Here is a 19,278-nt window from a genome sequence, read left to right as displayed (position 1 = left end):
AACTGTGGAAGTGGTAGAGCAATGTTTGACCTGGGGGTGGGTGAACTCTCTTGTGGCCGGCGGTACAGGCCCAGGGCCCCTCATGTTACAACAGTGTGTCTGACGTTGGGTGCGCACCACCACCGCCAGAGACACTTAATTGTACTAAGAGGGACCCAGTGGCAGTGCCGTCGACCAAAAGCGGGCACACCCACCTCTTCAGACAAACAGCACTCTCACGGGTGCTTGCGCCAAGTCGCGATACCACGGCCCCGTGTGGGGAGTTTGGCCATTTAGGGAGGTGTAAACATGTCGTATGCTGGACAATCAGCTGCAGCAAATTAGACATTAGAAAAGTAATTCACAGTAGTCCACAGGCAAGAGCTTTTCATAGGAAAGCTAGGTGTCGGCCGGGCAAGGTGGGACAAAAGAATTCGAAATCCAGTTGTGGTTCATTTTAATGAATGTTAGATCATCAACATTTTGGGTAGCCAGACGAGTCCTTTTTTCAGTTAATATTGAACCTGCAGCACTGAATACTCTTTCTGATAGGACACTAGCTGCCGGGCAAGCAAGCTCCTGCAATGCATATTCTGCCAATTCTGGCCAGGTGTCTAATTTTGATGCCCAGTAATCAAATGGGAATGACGGTTGAGGGAGAACATCGATAAGGGATGAAAAATAGTTTGTAACCATACCAATTGATGCAGCAGTACCTGTCCTGTCTGCGGTCATAGCAAAATCACTCCACAACCTGGTCAGAAAACCCCTCAGTCCAATGCAACTTCTGATGTGTGCACCCCTAACACTCCTGGTCTGCTGCCCCCTGGAGCTCGTGTGAGAACGATCACGTGCGCTGTGTGCTGGGAATGCCTGAAGCAAACGGTCAACAAGAGTTGATTGTTTGGTTGCTAATATTAGTTCCAAGTTCTCATGTGGCATAATATTTTGCAATTTGCCTTTATAGCGAGGATCAAGGAGGCAGGCCAACCAGTAATCGTCATCGTTCATCATTTTAGTAATGCGTGTGTCCCTTTTGAGGATACGTAAGGCATAATCCGCCATGTGGGCCAAAGTTCCAGTTGTCAAATCTGCGGTTGTGATTGGTTGAGGGGCAGTTTCAGGCAAATCTACGTCACTTGTGTCCCTCAAAAAACCAGAACCCGGCCTTGCCACGCAACCAATTTCCAGTGCCCCCGGGAAAGCTTCCTCATTAAAAATATACTCATCCCCATCATCCTCCTCGTCCTCCACCTCCTCTTCGCCCGCTACCTCGTCCTATACACTGCCCTGACCAGACAATGGCTGACTGTCATCAAGGCTTTCCTCTTCCTCTGTTGCAGACGCCTGATCCTTTATGTGCGTCAAACTTTGCATCAGCAGACACATTAGGGGGATGCTCATGCTTATTATGGCGTTGTCTGCACTAACCAGCCGTTTGCATTCCTCAAAACACTGAAGGACTTGACACAGGTCTTGTATCTTCGACCACTGCACACCTGACAACTCCATGTCTGCCATCCTACTGCCTGCCCGTGTATGTGTATCCTCCCACAAAAATATAACAGCCCGCCTCTGTTCGCACAGTCTCTGAAGCATGTGCAGTGTTGAGTTCCACCTTGTTGCAACGTCTATGATTAGGCGATGCTGGGGAAGGTTCAAAGACCGCTGATAGGTCTGCATACGGCTGGAATGTACAGGCAAACGGCGGATATGTGAGCAAAGTCCACGCACTTTGAGGAGCAGGTCGGAGAACCCAGAATAAGTTTTCAATAAGCACTGCACCACCAGGTTTAAGGTGTGAGCCAGGCAAGGAATGTGTTTCAGTTGGGAAAGGGAGATGGCCGCCATGAAATTCCTTCCGTTATCACTCACTACCTTGCCTGCCTCAAGATCTACTGTGCCCAGCCACGACTGCATTTCTTGCTGCAAGAACTCGGACAGAACTTCCGCGGTGTGTCTGTTGTCGCCCAAACACTTCATAGCCAATACAGCCTGCTGACGCTTGCCAGTAGCTGGCCCATAATGGGACAACTGGTGTGCAACAGTGTCAGCTGCCGATGGAGTGGTTGGCCGACTGCGGTCTGTGGAAGAGCTCTCGCTTCTGCAGGAGGACGAGGAGGAGGAGGAGGGGGTGCGAACACCTACAGCCAACTGTTTCCTAGACCGTGGGCTAGGCACAACTGTCCCGAAATTGATGTCCCCTGTGGACCCTGCATCCACCACATTCACCCAGTGTGCCGTGATGGACACGTAACGTCCCTGGCCATACCTACTGGTCCATGCATCTGTAGTCAGGTGCACCTTTGTACTCACAGATTGCCTGAGTGCATGGACGATGCGCTGTTTAACATGCTGGTGCAGGGCTGGGATGGCTTTTCTGGAAAAAAGTGTCGACTGGGTAGCTCGTAGCGTGGTTCAGCGTACTCCATCAGGGCTTTGAAAGCTTCGCTTTCAACTAACCGGTAGGGCATCATCTCTAACGAGATTAGTCTAGCTATGTGGGCGTTAAAACCCTGTGTACGCGGATGCGAGGATAAGTACTTCCTTTTTCTAACCAGAGTCTCATGTAGGGTGAGCTGGACTGGAGAACTAGCGGGTGTGCCGGTGGACATGGCAGACTGAGAGACGGTTGGAGACGGTATTGTTTCCGCCGGTGCCCTAGATGCAATATTTCCTCCTACAAAACTGGTGATTCCCTGACCCTGACTGCTTTTGGCTGGCAAAGAAACCTGCACAGATACTGCCAGTGGTGCGGAAAATGGTGGCCTTACAGTGACGGAAGGGATGTTGCGTTGCTGACTAGCTTCATTGGCCGAGGGTGCTACAACCTTAAGGGACGTTTGGTAGTTAGTTCAGGCTTGAAAATGCATGGTGGTTAAATGTCTATGCATGCAACTTGTATTGAGACTTTTCAGATTCTGACCTCTGCTTAAGCTAGTTGAACATTTTTGACAGATGACTTTGCGCTGATCAATTGGATGTTGTTTAAAAAAATGCCAGACTGCACTCTTCCTAGCATCGGATCCCTTTTCAGGGATTGCAGACTGAGCTTTAACCGGATGGCCACGCTGTCCTCCAACAGGTTTTGGCTTTGCCACGCATTTTGGGCCAGATACGGGCCCGGCAGATGGAACCTGTTGCGATGTTGATGCCTGCTGCGGCCCCTCCTCCACCTCCGCTTCAGAACTACTGCCGCCTGCACCCTGTTCCCCCAATGGCTGCCAATCGGGGTCAACAACTGGGTCATCTATTACCTCCTCTTCTAGCTCGTGTGCAACTTCGTCTGTGTCACCGTGTCGGTCGGTGGTATAGCGTTCGTGACGGGGCAACATAGTCTCATCAGGGTCTGATTGTGGATCAGTACCCTGAGAGGGCAATGTTGTGGTCTGAGTCAAAGGACCAGCATAGTAGTCTGGCTGTGGCTGTGCATCAGTGCACTCCATGTCAGAATCTACTTGTAATGGGCATGGCCTGTTAACTGTTTCACTTTCTAAGCCAGGGACGATATGTGTAAAGAGCTCCATGGAGTAACCCGTTGTGTCGCCTGCTGCATCCTTCTCTCTTGTTGTTGTTTTTGCTGAAGAGGACAAGGAAGCGACTTGTCCCTGACCGTGAACATCCACAAACGACGCGCTGCTTTTACATTTACCAGTTTCAGAAGAGGAGGCAAAAGAGCTAGAGGCTGAGTCTGCAAGGTAAGCCAAAACTTGATGTTGCTGCTTTGGCTTTAAAAGCGGTTTTCCTACTCCCAGAAAAGAGATCGTTCGAGGCTTTGTGTAGCCAGACGACGAACCTGGCTCCACAGCTCCAGACTTAGGTGGAATATTTTTTTCCCACGACCACCTGATGCTCCACTACCACTACCATCATTACCAGCTGACAATGAACGCCCACGGCCACGACCTCTTGCACCAGACTTCCTCATTGTTTTAAAAACTTAACCAAAGTAACTTTATTTGTTGCTGTCAAACAACTGACACGGTGAGCTATAACTTCAGTATGATTTCAATATCCCTTTACAGGTTGGTGAGACCACAAGGAAAATCAGGCACAATGTTACACACTCTGTTTTCTTTGGCACCAAATCACAGAGATGCCACACACGCAGGACTGTCACTCAAGCACAAATGTCAATATTAATCTCCCACTGATTTTTTTTTTCAGGGAGACTTTAGAAACAAAATAAAATAAAATGATTTTTTCAGGAAGAATTTAGAAACAAATAAAATAAAATGATTTTTTCAGGGAGAATTTAGAAACCAAATAAAAAAATAAAATAGGCTTTCTATGGCCCACTGAGTGAGAGATGGCACACACAGGAGTCAGGAGTGGCACACAAGCCCAGAGGCCAATATTTATCGCCAACTGATTGATTTATTGATTTTTTCAGGTAGAATTTAGAACCCAAATCAAGCAAAAAAATAAATAGGCTTTCTATGGCCCACAATTTGAGAGAGAGAGAGAGATGGCACACCCAGGAGTCAAGACTGGCACACAAGCAGAAAGGGCAATATTAATCTCCCACTGTTTTTTTTTTTTTTTTTTTTCAGAGAGAATTTAGAAACAAAATAAAATAAAATGATATTTTCAGGAAGAATTTAGAAACCAAATAAAATAAAATGATTTTTTCAGGGAGAATTTAGAAACCAAATAAAAAAAAACAAATAGGCTTTCTATGGCCCACTGAGTGAGAGATGGCACACACAGGAGTCAGGAGTGGCACACAAGCCCAGAGGCCAATATTTTTCTCCCACTGATTGATGTAGTGATTTTTTCAGGTAGATTTTAGAACCCAAATCAAGCAAAACAATAAATAGGCTTTCTATGGCCCACTGAGTGAGAGATGGCACACACAGGAGTCAGGAGTGGCACACAAGCCCAGAGGCCAATATTTTTCTCCCACTGATTGATGTAGTGATTTTTTAAGGTAGATTTTAGAACCCAAATCAAGCAAAAAAATAAATAGGCTTTCTATGGCCCACTGAGTGAGAGATGGCACACACAGGAGTCAGGAGTGGCACACAAGCCCAGAGGCCAATATTTATCTCCCACTGATTAATGTAGTGATTTTTTCAGGTAGAATTTAGAACCCAAATCAAGCAAAAAAATAAATAGGCTTTCTATGGCCCACTGAGTGAGAGATGGCACACACAGGAGTCAGGAGTGGCACACAAGCCCAGAGGCCAATATTTTTCTCCCACTGATTGATGTAGTGATTTTTTCAGGTAGATTTTAGAACCCAAATCAAGCAAAAAAATAAATAGGCTTTCTATGGCCCACTGAGTGAGAGATGGCACACACAGGAGTCAGGAGTGGCACACAAGCCCAGAGGCCAATATTTTTCTCCCACTGGTTGATGTAGTGATTTTTTCAGGTAGAATTTAGAACCCAAATCAAGCAAACAAATAAATAGGCTTTCTATGGCCCACTGAGTGAGAGATGGCACACACAGGAGTCAGGAGTAGCACACAAGCCCAGAGGCCAATATTTATCTCCCACTGATTGATGTAGTGATTTTTCAGGTAGAATTTAGAACCCAAATCAAGCAAAAAAATAAATAGGCTTTCTATGGCCCACTGAGTGAGAGATGGCACACACAGGAGTCAGGAGTGGCACACAAGCCCAGAGGCCAATATTTTTCTCCAACTAATTGATGTAGTGATTTTTTCAGGTAGATTTTAGAACCCAAATCAAGCAAAAAAATAAATAGGCTTTCTATGGCCCACTGAGTGAGAGATGGCACACACAGGAGTCAGGAGTGGCACACAAGCCCAGAGGCCAATATTTTTCTCCCACTGATTGATGTAGTGATTTTTTCATGTAGATTTTAGAACCCAAATCAAGCAAAAAAATAAATAGGCTTTCTATGGCCCACTGAGTGAGAGATGGCACACACAGGGATGGCACTCTAGCAGAAATGCCAATCTTAATCTCCCACAAAAAAAAAAAAAAAACAGGGACTGTCCTACAATTACTATCTCCCTGCAGTAATCTCAGCCAGGTATGGCAGGCAGCAATAAGGAGTGGACTGATGCACAAATTAAATAAAAAGTGTGGACAAACAAAAAAGATAGCTGTGCAGAAAGGAAGAGGATTTGTGCTTTGAAAAAAGCAGTTGGTTTGCACAGCGGCGTACACACACAGCAATGCAGCTATCAGGGAGCCTTCTAGGGCAGCCCAATAAGCTACAGCGCTGAGAAAAAAAAAAAAATGTAGCTTCCACTGTACCTGCACACCGAAGGTGGTATTGGACAGTGGAAATCGCTACAGCACAAGCGGTTTGGTGGTTAATGGACCCTGCCTAACGCTATCCCTGCTTATGACGAAGCGGCAGCAACTTCTCCCTAAGCTCAGATCAGCAGCAGTAAGATGGCGGTCGGCGGGAACGCCCCTTTATAGCCCCTGTGACGCCGCAGACAGCAAGCCAATCACTGCAATGCCCTTCTCTAAGATGGTGGGGACCAGGACCTATGTCATCACGCTGCCCACACTCTGCGTCCACCTTCATTGGCTGAGAAATGGCGCTTTTCGCGTCATTGAAACGCGACTTTGGCGCGAAAGTCGCGTACCGCATGGCCGACCCCGTACAAGGGTCGGATCGAGTTTCATGAAACCCGACTTTGCCAAAAGTCGGCGACTTTTGAAAATGAACGACCCATTTCGCTCAACCCTAGTCTCCATCTGAATGGGTACATGTGAAACCTCTTCTTAGACTAAAATTCTCTCTCTCTCTGGAGGGGTATTGGACCTGCTGTAATTAAAACACCTGAAGCTAGGAGGCGGAGTGCACGATCAGAAGGCTAGAGAATACATTTCAAAAAACCTGACCTGCACATCCAAACATAGACTCAGTGTGAACAGGTGCTGAACCTAGAGTCGCCAACTCGTATATAGTTAAGTAAATAAGGCAGCACACTGCAGCGCTAAAACATGCAAACTTGAAAACACGAAGTTTGAACTGCATTACTGCACTAGAAATATGAAAAATGAGAGCTTTTAGCGCATAAAAATGGCCAATTTTATGTGTACCTGGTAGCCCCTTTACGGCATCTCTCTTATACCAGGTCCTACGCTTGCCTTACCTCGCTGAGAATAAACGTCTCCATCTGAATGGGTACATGTGAAACCTCTTCTTAGACTAAAATTCTCTCTCTCTGTGGAGGGGTATTGGACCTGCTGTAATTAAAACACCTGAAGCTAGGAGGCGGAGTGCACGATCAGAAGGCTAGAGAATACATTTCAAAAAACCTGACCTGCACATCCAAACATAGACTCAGTGTGAACAGGTGCTGAACCTAGAGTCGCCAACTCGTATATAGTTAAGTAAATAAGGCAGCACACTACAGCGCTAAAACATGCAAACTTGAAAACACGAAGTTTGAACTGCATTACTGCACTAGAAATATGAAAAATGAGAGCTTTAAGCTCATAAAAATGGCCAATTTTATGTGTACCTGGTAGCCCCTTTACGGCATCTCTCTGCCGTAAAGGGCCTACCAGGTACACATAAAATTGACCATTTTTATGTACTAAAAGCTCTCATTTTTCATATTTCTAGTGCAGTAATGCAGTTCAGACTTCGTGTTTTCAAGTTTGCATGTTTTAGCACTGCAGTGTGCTGCCTTATTTACTTAACTATATACGAGTTGGCGACTCTAGGTTCAGCACCTGTTCACACTTAGTCTATGTTTGGATGTGCAGGTCAGGTTTTTTGAAATGTATTCTCTAGCCTTCTGATCGTGCACTCCGCCTCCTAGCTTCAGGTGTTTTAATTACAGCAGGTCCAATACCCCTCCACAGAGAGAGAGAATTTTAGTCTAAGAAGAGGTTTCACATGCACCCATTCAGATGGAGACGTTTATTCTCAGCGAGGTAAGGCAAGCGTAGGACCTGGTATAAGAGAGATGCCGTAAAGGGGCTACCAGGTACACATAAAATTGGCCATTTTTATGCGCTAAAAGCTCTCATTTTTCATATTTCTAGTGCAGTAATGCAGTTCAAACTTCGTGTTTTCAAGGTTGCATGTTTTAGCGCTGCAGTGTGCTGCCTTATTTACTTAACTATATACGAGTTGGCGACTCTAGGTTCAGCACCTGTTCACACTGAGTCTATGTTTGGATGTGCAGGTCAGTAGGGTTGAGCGAAACGGGTCGAACATTTTCAAAAGTCGCCGACTTTTGGCGAAGTCGAGTTTCATGAAACCCGATCCGACCCCTGTGCGTGGTCGGCCATGCGGTACGCGACTTTCGCGCCAAAGTCGCGTTTCAATGACGCGAAAAGCGCCATTTCTCAGCCAATGAAGGTAAACGCAGAGTGTGGGCAGCGTGATGACATAGGTCCTGGTCCCCACCATCTTAGAGAAGGGCATTGCAGTGAATGGCTTGCTGTCTGCGGCGTCACAGGGGCTATAAAGGGGAGTTCCCGCCGACCGCCATGTTACTGCTGCTGATCTGAGCTTAGGGAGAGGTTGCTGCCGCTTCGTCAGAAGCAGGGATAGCGTTAGGCAGGGTCCATTAACCACAAAACCGCTTGTGCTGTAGCGATTTCCACTGCCCAACACCACCTTCGGTGTGCAGGGACAGTGGAAGCTCCTTTTTTTTTTTTTTTCCTCAGCGCTGTAGCTCATTGGGCTGCCCTAGAAGGCTCCCTGATAGCTGCATTGCTGTGTGTACGCCGCTGTGCAAACCAACTGCTTTTTTCAAAGCACAAATCCTCTTGTTCCTTCCTTTCTGCACAGCTATCTTGTTTGTTTGTCCACACTTTTTATTTAATTTGTGCATCAGTCCACTCCTTATTGCTGCCTGCCATACCTGGCTGAGATTACTGCAGGGAGATAGTAATTGAAGGACAGTTCCTTTTTTTTTTTTTTTTTTTTTTGTGGGAGATTAAGATTGACATTTCTCCTAGAGTGCCATCTCTGTCTGTGTCATCTCTCACTCAGTGGGCCATAGAAAGCCTATTTATTTTTTTGCTTGATTTGGGTTCCAAAATCTACCAGAAAAAATCACAACATCAATCAGTGGGAGAAAAATATTGGCCTCAGGGCTTGTGTGCCACTCCTTACTCCTGTGTGTGCCATCTCTCACTCAGTGGACCATAGAAAGCCTATTAATTTTTTTGCTTGATTTGGGTTCTAAATTCTACCTGAAAAAATCAATAAATCAATCAGTGGGAGATTAATATTGGCCTTTGGGCTTGTGTGCCAGTCCTAAGCGTGCCATCTCTCTCTCTCTCAGATAGTGGGCCATAGAAAGCCTATTTTTTTATTATTTTATTGGGTTTATAAATTTTCCCTGGAAAAAAAAAAAAAGTGGGAGATTAATATTGGCCTCTGGGCTTGTGTGCCAGTCCTGAGCGTGCCATCTCTCTCACAAATAGTGGGCCATAGAAAGCCTATTTATTTTTTTGGTTGATTTGGGTTCATAATTCTACCTGAAAAAATCAATCAATCAATCAGTGGGAGATTAATATTGGCCTTTGGGCTTGTGTGCCAGTCCTAAGCGTGCCATCTCTCTCTCTCAGATAGTGGGCCATAGAAAGCCTATTTATTATTATTTTTTTTATTGGGTTTATAAATTTTCCTGGAAAAAAAAATGGGAGATTAATATTGGCCTCTGGGCTTGTGTGCCAGTCCTGAGCGTGCCATCTCTCTCACAAATAGTGGGCCATAGAAAGCCTATTTATTTTTTTGGTTAATTTGGGTTCATAATTCTACCTGAAAAAATCAATCAATCAATCAGTGGGAGAAAAATATTGGCCTCAGGGCTTGTATGCCACTCCTTACTCCTGTGTGTGCCATCTCTCACTCAGTGGGCCATAGAAAGCCTATTAATTTTTTTGCTTGATTTGGGTTCTAAATTCTACCTGAAAAAATCATTAAATCAATCAGTGGGAGATTAATATTGGCCTTTGGGCTTGTGTGCCAGTCCTAAGCGTGCCATCTCTCTCTCTCTCAGATAGTGGGCCATAGAAAGCCTATTTTTTATTATTTTATTGGGTTTATAAATTTTCCCTGGAAAAAAAAAAAGTGGGAGATTAATATTGGCCTCTGGGCTTGTGTGCCAGTCCTGAGCGTGCCATCTCTCTCACAAATAGTGGGCCATAGAAAGCCTATTTATTTTTTTGGTTGATTTGGGTTCATAATTCTACCTGAAAAAATCAATCAATCAATCAGTGGGAGATTAATATTGGCCTTTGGGCTTGTGTGCCAGTCCTAAGCGTGCCATCTCTCTCTCTCAGATAGTGGGCCATAGAAAGCCTATTTATTATTATTTTTTTTATTGGGTTTATAAATTTTCCCTGGAAAAAAAAAAAAATGGGAGATTAATATTGGCCTCTGGGCTTGTGTGCCAGTCCTGAGCGTGCCATCTCTCTCACAAATAGTGGGCCATAGAAAGCCTATTAATTTTTTTGCTTGATTTGGGTTCCAAAATCTACCAAAAAAAATCACTAAATCAATCAGTGGGAGATTAATATTGGCCTCTGGGCTTGTGTGCCACTCCTGACTCCTGTGTGCGTCATCTGTCACTCAGTGGGCCCTAGAAAGCCTATTTTTTGTTTTATTTGTTTTCTAAATTCTCCCTGAAACAATCATTTTATTTTCTTTGGTTTCTAAATTATTCCTGAAAAAAATCATTTTTTTTGTATTTTTTTTTCTCTCAAGTCTCCCTGAAAAAAAAAAAAAAAAAAAAATCTGTGGGAGATTCATATTGCCCCTTCTGCTTGTGTGCCAGTCTTGACTCCTGGGTGTGCCATCTCTCTCTCTCTCTCCAATTGTGGGCCATAGAAAGCCTATTAATTTTTTTGCTTGATTTGGGTTCCAAAATCTACCAAAAAAATCACTAAATCAATCAGTGGGAGATTAATATTGGCCTCTGGGCTAGTGTGCCACTCCTGACTCCTGTGTGCGTCCTCTCTCACTCAGTGGGCCCTACAAAGCCTTTTTTTTTTTTTTTTTTTTCCTAAATTCTCCCTGAAACAATCATTTCATTTTATTTGTTTTATAAATTCTTCTGTAAAAAATAATTTTTTTTAAATTTTTTTTTTTTCTGAAGTCTCCCTTTTAAAAAAAACAAACACAAATCAGTGGGAGATAAATATTTACATTTGCGCTTCAGTGACAGTCCTGCGTGTGTGCCATCTCATTTGTTGCCAACAACAACAGAGTGTGTAACATTGTGGCTGATTTTCGTTGTGGTCTCACCCACCTGTAAAGGGGTAGCTAAATCATACTGAAGTTACAGCTCACCGTGTAAGTTGTGTGACAGCAACAAATACCGTTCGTTTGGTAACGTTTTTAAAACAATGAGGAAGTCTGGTGGAAGAGGTCGTGGCCGGGGGCGTTCATTGTCAGCTGGTAATGAGGGTAGTGGTAGTGGTGGAGCATCAGCTGGTCGTGGGAAAAAAAATATTGCACCTAAGTCTGGAGCTGTGGAGCCAGGTTCGTCGTCTGGCTACACAAGGCCTCGAGCGCTCCCTTTTCTGGGAGTAGGAAAACCGCTTTTAAAGCCGGATCAGCAAGAGCAAGTTTTGGCTTATCTTGCTGACTCAGCCTCTAGCTCTTTTGCCTCCTCTCGTGAAACTGGTAAATGTCAAAGCAGCGCGTCGTTAGTGGATGTTCACGGTCAGGGACAAGTCGCTTCCTTGTCCTCTTCAGCAAAAACAACAACAGAGAAGAATGCAGCAGGCGACACAACGGGTTACTCCATGGAGCTCTTTACACATACCGTCCCTGGCTTAGAAAGTGAAGCAGTTAACAGTCCATGCCCATTACAAGTTGAATCTGACATGGAGTGCACTGATGCACAGCCACAGCCAGACTACTATGCTGGTCCTTTGACTCAGACCACAACATTGCCCTCGCAGGGTGCTGATCAAGAATCAGACCCTGATGAGACTATGTTGCCCCATCACGAACGCTATACCACCAACCGACACGGTGACACAGACGAAGTTGCACACGAGCTACAAGAAGAGGTAATAGATGACCCAGTTCTTGACCCCGATTGGCAGCCATTGGGGGAACAGGGTGCAGGCGGCAGCAGTTCTGAAGCAGAGGAGGAGGGGCCGCAGCAGGCATCAACATCGCAACAGGTTCCATCTGCCGGGCCCGTATCTTGCCCAAAACGCGTGGCAAAGCTAAAACCTGTTGGAGGACAGCGTGGCCATCCGGTTAAAGCTCAGTCTGCAATGCCTGAAAAGGTATCCGATGCTAGAAAGAGTGCAGTCTGGCATTTTTTTAAATAACATCCAATTGATCAGCGCAAAGTCATCTGTCAAAAATGTTCAACTGCCTTAAGCAGAGGACAGAATCTGAAAAGTCTCAATACAAGTTGCATGCATAGGCATTTAACCACCATGCATTTGCAAGCCTGGACTAACTACCAAACGTCCCTTAAGGTTGTAGCACCCTCGGCCAATGAAGCTAGTCAGCAACATCCCTTCTGGCAGTGTAGGGCCACCATTTTCCGCACCACCTGCAGTATCTGTGCAGGTTTCTTTGCCAGGCCAAAGCCGTCAGGGTCAGGGAATCACCAGTTTCGTAGTAGGAAACACTGCATCTAGGGCACCGGTGGCAACAATACCATCTCCCACCGTCTCTCAGTCTGCCATGTCCACCGGCACCCCCGCTAGTTCCACGATCTCCAGCTCTCCAGTCCAGCTCACCCTACATGAGACTATGGTTAGAAAAAGGAAGTACTTAGCCTCGCATCCGCGTACACAGGGTTTGAACGCACACATAGCTAGACTAATCTCGTTAGAGATGATGCCCTACCGGTTAGTTGAAAGCGAAGCTTTCAAAGCCCTGATGGACTACGCTGTACCACGCTACGGTCGACACTTTTTTCCAGAAAAGCCATCCCAGCCCTCCACCAGCATGTTAAAGAGCGCATCGTCCATGCACTCAGGCAATCTGTGAGCACAAAGGTGCACCTGACAACAGATGCATGGACCAGTAGGCATGGCCAGGGGCGTTACGTGTCCATCACGGCACACTGGGTAAATGTGGTGGATGCAGGGTCCACAGGGGACAGCAAGTTTGGGACAGTTCTGCCTAGCCCACGGTCTAGGAAACAATTGGCTGTAGCCGTTCGCACCCCCTCCTCCTCCTCTTCGTCCTCCTGCAGAAGCGAGAGCTCGTCCACAGACCGCAGTCGCACAACCACTCCATCGGCAGCTGCCACTGTTGCACACCAGGTCTCCCATTATGGGGCAGCTACTGGCAAACGTCAGCAGGCTGTATTGGCTATGAAGTGTTTGGGCGACAACAGACACACCGCGGAAGTTCTGTCCGAGTTCTTGCAGAAAGAAACGCAGTCGTGGCTGGGCACTGTAGATCTTGAGGCAGGCAAGGTAGTGAGTGATAACGGAAGGAATTTCATGGCTGCCATCTCCCTTTCCCAACTGAAACACATTCCTTGCCTGGCTCACACCTTAAACCTGATGGTGCAGTGCTTCCTGAAAAGTTATCCAGGGTTATCCGACCTGCTCCTCAAAGTGCGTGGACTTTGCTCACATATCCGCCGTTCGCCCGTACACTCCAGCCGTATGCAGACCTATCAGCGTTCTTTGAACCTTCCCCAGCATCGCCTAATCATAGACGTTGCAACAAGGTGGAACTCAACACTGCACATGCTTCAGAGACTGTGTGAACAGAGGCGGGCTGTTATGTTTTTGTGGGAGGATACACATACACGGGCAGGCAGTAGGATGGCAGACATGGAGTTGTCAGGTGTGCAGTGGTCGAAGATTCAAGACATGTGTCAAGTCCTTCAGTGTTTTGAGGAATGCACATGGCTGGTTAGTGCAGACAACGCCATAATAAGCATGAGCATCCCCCTAATGCGTCTGCTGATGCAAAGTTTGACGCACATAAAGGATCAGGCGTCTGCAGCTGAGGAAGAGGAAAGCCTTGATGACAGTCAGCCATTGTCTGGCCAGGGCAGTGTACAGGACGAGGTAGCGGGCGAAGAGGAGGAGGAGGACGAGGAGGATGATGGGGATGATTATATTTTTAATGAGGAAGCTTTTCCGGGGCCACTGGAAATTGGTGGCGCGGCAAGGCCGGGTTCTGGTTTTTTGAGGGACACAAGTGACGTTGATTTGCCTGAAACTGCCCCTCAACCAAGCACAACCGCAGATTTGAGAACTGGAACTTTGGCCCACATGGCGGATTATGCCTTACGTATCCTCAAAAGGGACACACGCATAACTAAAATGATGAATGATGACGATTACTGGTTGGCCTGCCTCCTTGATCCTCGCTATAAAGGCAAATTGCAAAATATAATGCCACATGAGAACTTGGAACTAATATTAGCAACCAAACAATCAACTCTTGTTGACCGTTTGCTTCTGGCATTCCCTGCACACAGCGCCCGTGATCGTTCTCACACGAGCTGCAGGGGCCAGCAGACCAGAGGAGTTAGAGGGGCAGAAATCAGAAGTGGCGTTGGCCAGAGGGGTTTTCTGACCAGGTTGTGGAGTGATTTTGCTATGACCGCAGACAGGACAGGTACTGCAGCATCAATTCAAAGTGACAGGAGACAACATTTGTCCAGTATGGTTACAAACTATTTTTCATCCCTTATCGATGTTCTCCCTCAACCGTCATTCCCATTTGATTACTGGGCATCAAAATTAGACACCTGGCCAGAATTGGCAGAATATGCATTGCAGGAGCTTGCTTGCCCGGCAGCTAGTGTCCTATCAGAAAGAGTATTCAGTGCTGCAGGTTCAATACTAACAGAAAAAAGGACTCGTCTGGCTACCCAAAATGTAGATGATCTAACTTTCATTAAAATGAACCACAACTGGATTTCGAAATCTTTTGCCCCACCTTGCCCGGCTGACACCTAGCTTTCCTATGAAAAGGTCTTGCCTGTGGACTATTCTGAATGCCTTTTCCAATCTCGTAATTTTCTGCACCTGATTGTCCAGCATACGACATGTTTACACCTCACTAAATGGCCAAACTCCCCACACGGGGCCGTGGTATCGACACTTGGCGACAGCACCCGTGAGAGTGCAGTTTGTCTGAAGAGGTGGGTGAGCCCGCTTTTGGTCGACGGCACTGCCACTGGGTCCCTCCTAGTACAATAAAGTGTCTCTGGCGGTGGTGGTGCGCACCCAACGTCAGACACACCGTTGTAATATGAGGGGCCCTGGGCCTGTACCGCCGGCCACAAGACAGTTTCCCCCCACCCCAGCTCAAACAGTGCTCTACCACTTGCAAAATTATCTCACAGCTCCACCAATGTTTAGTCTATGCGCTGACATCCTTCAATGCCTGCCACTGACAATACCATTGTATTGACATTTTTGTTATGTTAGGCCTTCGATGCCTGTCTGTGGTCACTCCTTCCACTAGGCCTCCACTGACCACACCACTGCTGCCCGTGTACCCCTGTAACCAATTTAAAATTGCCTACAGCCATGTGTTATTATTTTAGGCCTTCGATGCCTGTCTGCGGTCACTCCTTCCACTAGGCCTCTACTGACCACACCACTGCTGCCAGTGCACCCCTGGAACCAATTTAAAATTGCCTACAGCCAGCCCAATTTTTTTATTTTAGGCCTTCGATGCCTGTCTGCGGTCCATTCTTTCAACTACTACTACACTGACCAGGGCACTGCTGCCCGTGTACCCCTGGAACCAATTTAAAATTGCCTACAGCCATGTGTTATTATTTTAGGCCTTCGATGCCTGTCTGCGGTCATTCCTTCCACTAGGCCTCCACTGACCACACCACTGCTGCCCGTGTACCCCTGGAACCAATTTAAAATTGCCTACAGCCAGCCCAATTTTTTTATTTTAGGCCTTCGATGCCTGTCTGCGGTCCATTCTTTCAACTACTACTACACTGACCAGGGCACTGCTGCCCGTGTACCCCTGGAACCAATTTAAAATTGCCTACAGCCATGTGTTATTATTTTAGGCCTTCGATGCCTGTCTGTGGTCACTCCTTCCACTAGGCCTCCACTGACCACACCACTGCTGCCCATGTACCCCTGGAACCAATTTAAAATTGCCTACAGCCATGTGTTATTATTTTAGTCCTTCGATGCCTGTCTGCGGTCACTCCTTCCACTAGGCCTCCACTGACCACACCACTGCTGCCCATGTACCCCTGGAACCAATTTAAAATTGCCTACAGCCAGCCCAATTTTTTTATTTTAGGCCTTCGATGCCTGTCTGCGGTCCATTCTTTCAACTACTACTACACTGACCAGGGCACTGCTGCCCGTGTACCCCTGGAACCAATTTAAAATTGCCTACAGCCATGTGTTATTATTTTAGGCCTTCGATGCCTGTCTGCGGTCACTCCTTCCACTAGGCCTCCACTGACCACACCACTGCTGCCCATGTACCCCTGGAACCAATTTAAAATTGCCTACAGCCATGTGTTATTATTTTAGGCCTTCGATGCCTGTCTGCGGTCACTCCTTCCACTAGGCCTCCACTGACCACACCACTGCTGCCCGTGTACCCCTGGAACCAATTTAAAATTGCCTACAGCCAGCCCAATTTTTTTATTTTAGGCCTTCGATGCCTGTCTGCGGTCCATTCTTTCAACTACTACTACACTGACCAGGGCACTGCTGCCCGTGTAGCCCTGGAACCAATTTAAAATTGCCTACAGCCATGTGTTATTATTTTAGGCCTTCGATGCCTGTCTGCGGTCACTCCTTCCACTAGGCCTCCACTGACCACACCACTGCTGCCCGTGTACCCCTGGAACCAATTTAAAATTGCCTACAGCCAGCCCAATTTTTTTATTTTAGGCCTTCGATGCCTGTCTGCGGTCCATTCTTTCAACTACTACTACACTGACCAGGGCACTGCTGCCCGTGTACCCCTGGAACCAATTTAAAATTGCCTACAGCCATGTGTTATTATTTTAGGCCTTCGATGCCTGTCTGCGGTCACTCCTTCCACTAGGCCTCCACTGACCACACCACTGCTGCCCGTGTACCCCTGGAACCAATTTAAAATTGCCTACAGCCATGTGTTATTATTTTAGGCCTTCGATGCCTGTCTGCGGTCACTCCTTCCACTAGGCCTCCACTGACCACACCACTGCTGCCTGTGTACCCCTGGAACCAACATCAGAAAATATAAAAATAAGTATTTTGCTTATAAAAAAGAAAATACTGGAGAGATATCAAATGCAGACATTTTAACATTAAAAACAAACACATACAACAAAAATCTGGTACAGTACTAAAAATGGCCACCAGCTACAATAACTTTCTCCTGCAAGTAGTTAACTGAAAGGTTTTTTCAATTTTAAACACAGATATGGCATCCACCGAGTGTTGTCCTGTCGCGTCTTCTTTATATTATTGCCAAGAAGATGCAAAACAATGAAAATAATAAAATCATTATTTACCAAAAAAATAGAGTAAGTCAAAACCACATTGCAAATAAACATTCATTACAAATAAAGAAGCAGGGCGCGTCCGAGGGTGAGTATATACCTAATAAGAATATAATCACCCTCGGACGCGCAATGCTTATTTCCAACAGCCTTCCTTCCTAAGAATCAGCCCTTCCGTGGTGTAGAGAGACGTTGTGTTACACTCCAAGGTGTTCCCCAGGTTGCCTTTCCTGAGCTTCGATCTTCCGGCTCTCGTTTAGTAGTTGTTGGAAACTACGCTGCATTAGGCCTTCAAATTGGGTATGGGGTGTAGAGAGATGGTGTGTTCCACTCCAAGGTGTTCCCCAGGTTGCCTTTCCTGAGCTTCGATCTTCCGGCTCTCGTTTAGTAGTTCTTGGAAACTACACTGCATCAGGCCTTCAAATTGGGTATGGGGTGTAGAGAGAGGGTGTGTTACACTCCAAGGTGTTCCCCAGGTTGCCTTTCCTGAGCTTCGATCTTCATGCTCTCGTTTAGTAGTTGTCGGAAACTACGCTGCATTAGGCCTACAAATTGGGTATGGGGTGTAGAGAGAGGGTTTGTTACACTCCAAGGTGTTCCCCAGGTTGCCTTTCCTGAGCTTCGATCTTCCGGCTCTCGTTTAGTAGTTGTTGGAAACTACGCTGCATTAGGCCTTGAAATTGGGTATGGGGTGTAGAGAGAGGGTGTGTTACACTCCAAGGTGTTCCCCAGGTTGCCTTTCCTGAGCTTCGATCTTCCGGCTCTCGTTTAGTAGTTCTTGGAAACTACACTGCATTAGGCCTTCAAATTGGGTATGGGGTGTAGAGAGAGGGTGTGTTACACTCCAAGGTGTTCCCCAGGTTGCCTTTCCTGAGCTTCGATCTTCCGGCTCTCGTTTAGTAGTTCTTGGAAACTACACTGCATTAGGCCTACAAATTGGGTATGGGGTGGAGAGAGATGGTGTGTTCCACTCCAAGGTGTTCCCCAGGTTGCCTTTCCTGAGCTTCGATCTTCCGGCTCTTGTTTAGTAGTTCTTGGAAACTACACTGCATTAGGCCTTCAAATTGGGTATGGGGTGGAGAGAGATGGTGTGTTACACTCCAAGGTGTTCCCCAGGTTGCCTTTCCTGAGCTTCGATCTTCCGGCTCTCGTTTAGTAGTTCTTGGAAACTACACTGCATTAGGCCTACAAATTGGGTATGGGGTGGAGAGAGATGGTGTGTTCCACTCCAAGGTGTTCCCCAGGTTGCCTTTCCTGAGCTTCGATCTTCCGGCTCTTGTTTAGTAGTTCTTGGAAACTACACTGCATTAGGCCTTCAAATTGGGTATGGGGTGGAGAGAGATGGTGTGTTACACTCCAAGGTGTTCCCCAGGTTTCCTTGCCATTGCTTCGGTCTTCCGACTCTCGTTTAGTAGTTGTAGAAAAGTACACTGCATTAGGCCTACAAAATGGGTATGGGGTGGAGAGAGATGGTGTGTTACACTCCAAGGTGTTCCCCAGGTTGCCTTTCCTGAGCTTCTATCTTCAGGCTCTCATTAAATTGTGGTTAAATGGAACAACTGCATTTGGCGTACTAGTTGGTTTGGGGCCTACTATCGGTGTCTGCCACTCCTTGCTGTTCTCCTGGTTTCCTGTCCTGAAATTCCATTTTCAGGCTCTCGTTAAGTAGTTGTTAATGTTAGACTGCATTTGGCCTACTAGTTGGGTTGGGGCCTACTATCGGTGTCTGCCACTCCTTGCTGTTCTCCTCCACTGAACAAAGCTGTGCCGCCTGTTTACTACGGTTGCCAATTTTGAACTGCATTTCGACTACTTACTGATTTGGCCCTACTCTCTGTGTCAGCCTCTCATTCCAGTTGTCCTCCACTGCAATGCCCCCTGGTTATTCCTGTGTTACCAATTTTGAACTGCATTT

Source organism: Ranitomeya imitator, chromosome 5 (genome assembly GCF_032444005.1).
Source record: "Ranitomeya imitator isolate aRanImi1 chromosome 5, aRanImi1.pri, whole genome shotgun sequence".
NCBI classification, from domain to species: domain Eukaryota; kingdom Metazoa; phylum Chordata; class Amphibia; order Anura; family Dendrobatidae; genus Ranitomeya; species Ranitomeya imitator.
This window is presented reverse-complemented; position numbering follows the sequence as displayed.